This window comes from Sinocyclocheilus anshuiensis, unplaced genomic scaffold (assembly GCF_001515605.1).
Source record: "Sinocyclocheilus anshuiensis isolate Anshui unplaced genomic scaffold, SAMN03320099.WGS_v1.1 scaffold1015, whole genome shotgun sequence".
Classification (NCBI taxonomy): Eukaryota; Metazoa; Chordata; class Actinopteri; order Cypriniformes; family Cyprinidae; genus Sinocyclocheilus; species Sinocyclocheilus anshuiensis.
In genome coordinates, this window is record NW_015546029.1 from 931414 (window position 1) to 933427 (window position 2014).

A 2014-nucleotide genomic window follows, 5' to 3' on the forward strand; every position below is an offset into this window, starting at 1 on the left:
CCATTGTTACAATATTGCCGTCAATCTACTGACACTGCCCTCAAGTGGTTTGGAGAAAATTACCATCATAAATGAACCCTAAATTGAGTTAAATTAACTGTCCATAAATGTGGACTCCATGCATGAGAGGGTTAAACAAACAACAACCATCACTGTCAGCAGACCTACACAACTGTCTATTAAACAATAACAGATCCAGAAAGGGAGGGCTAGGTTGCATTATTTTAGTCTTTATCATGTGACTGATGCACAAATTATGGGCAGCTGGAGATTGCTATGAAAACAACACTGAAGAAAGGACAGTGTGTATGTTTATGTCTAGTGTTACATTACAATAGGCTGTCTAAAGGAGGCTTTACCAGGAGATAATAAATATGCACTATCAAATATTTAGAATTCCATTAGTTTCCATTCAGTATTCTATAAATATATGTTACAGTGATTAAAGTGTGTATTCTACTATGGGTACCTTTAAAACATGAAAGTTACATTTTAGCTGTAAAGTTACATTATTGAAAACACACTCTTAGTAAGTTATTATTATGAAAATCATATATTAAAAAGCTGTAGTTCAGTGGTTACGGGTATGGTAAACGGCTTTCGCATGCATCAATGGCAAAAGAGATATTGTAGTGCCCTCGTGTGGTCAGATACTGAAGGTGCTGCAGAGGCACTATACTTATACAGTTGTTTTTTTTCGCTTTGGTACTTTTTTCACAAGCAACTGTTAAATTTTAGTATTAATATCACAACAGAACATCAAAAGTGCACTTTTTTTCAAACATTTCAGCATATTTTCAATTGTCTTATACAATACACACAATCACAAAGTATCCCTTTCACTACACAAAATAAGCGTTTCATCTATAAAAAATGTTTCATTCACAGTAACTGCCTTTCATAAAGCTCTTACTATCAAACTTTTCATTCAGTTTAATACATTTGTCTATTATTTAATCTAACTCATCTTAATGGTTAATTAGTGAATCATTTGGTGCATCTATATAGAATCAACCGATATAGTTTCTGAAGAACTTGTTTGCAATTTAGGGATAACCACATGTAATTAATAATTTTTACACTAAAAGTGATTTACCTTAGATGATAACCACTATTTTGTAAGTGTGTGTGTGTGTGTGTACATTTTTTATTTTATTATAATATTTCTCTCTATATTTGTCAGGCTCCATCTGGTTTTTAGGTCTCATCTTTTTTATTTAGCTTTTGAAGGAAGGGGATCTTGAGTAATGTCTCTGTGTGTGTAGGCATGAAAAATGTTATTTGTGTGTACTAGGCATGTTAAATATTATTTGGTATTTTTTACTTTATACTCTTATATCTTACACTCTTTATGAATTTTGATGCACTTTGGGCAACAAAGTTGTTTTTAAATGTGCTATATAGATAAAAGTGGAAGTAATACTTACCTGCCATCTGCCTTATAGAAAGCTCTTTGTGTTACTCTTAATGTGGTACAATGCCTATTTCTTTCTTTCTTTCTTTCTTTCTTTCTCTTTCTTTCTTTCTTTAAAAAAAAGTATTGATCATGGGGTCTTTAATATATTCATATTATAGTTTTAGCCTTTTACCTTTTTATTTATATATAATGCTGCAAGTATGACCTCTCACAATCTACCCTTTGGACAAAGTCTGCAATGAAACAAACAGTATCCTGCTTTGTCAATATGATCTGTGAACTGCCAGCCTATCTGTTAATACAGTAACATTCTCTGTAGGACTTTTTGATGAAATGATTACTAATTTAATTATTCAGCATCACTTTATAATGCCACAGTCACATTTTCGCATATTTTGAAATATTAAAGAAGTATTGATACTGGTATGAGGGATGTAATGACTAAAAAATTGTACTTGATGCACTCAACAGGTAAACTGTTTTCATAAAAAAAAAATTTAAAAAAATAAGTGGTTTGACTTTTGTCCATTATGCAGACCCACACATGTATGTATACATGATAACCCATCACACACATTTGTATAGACACGCACGCAC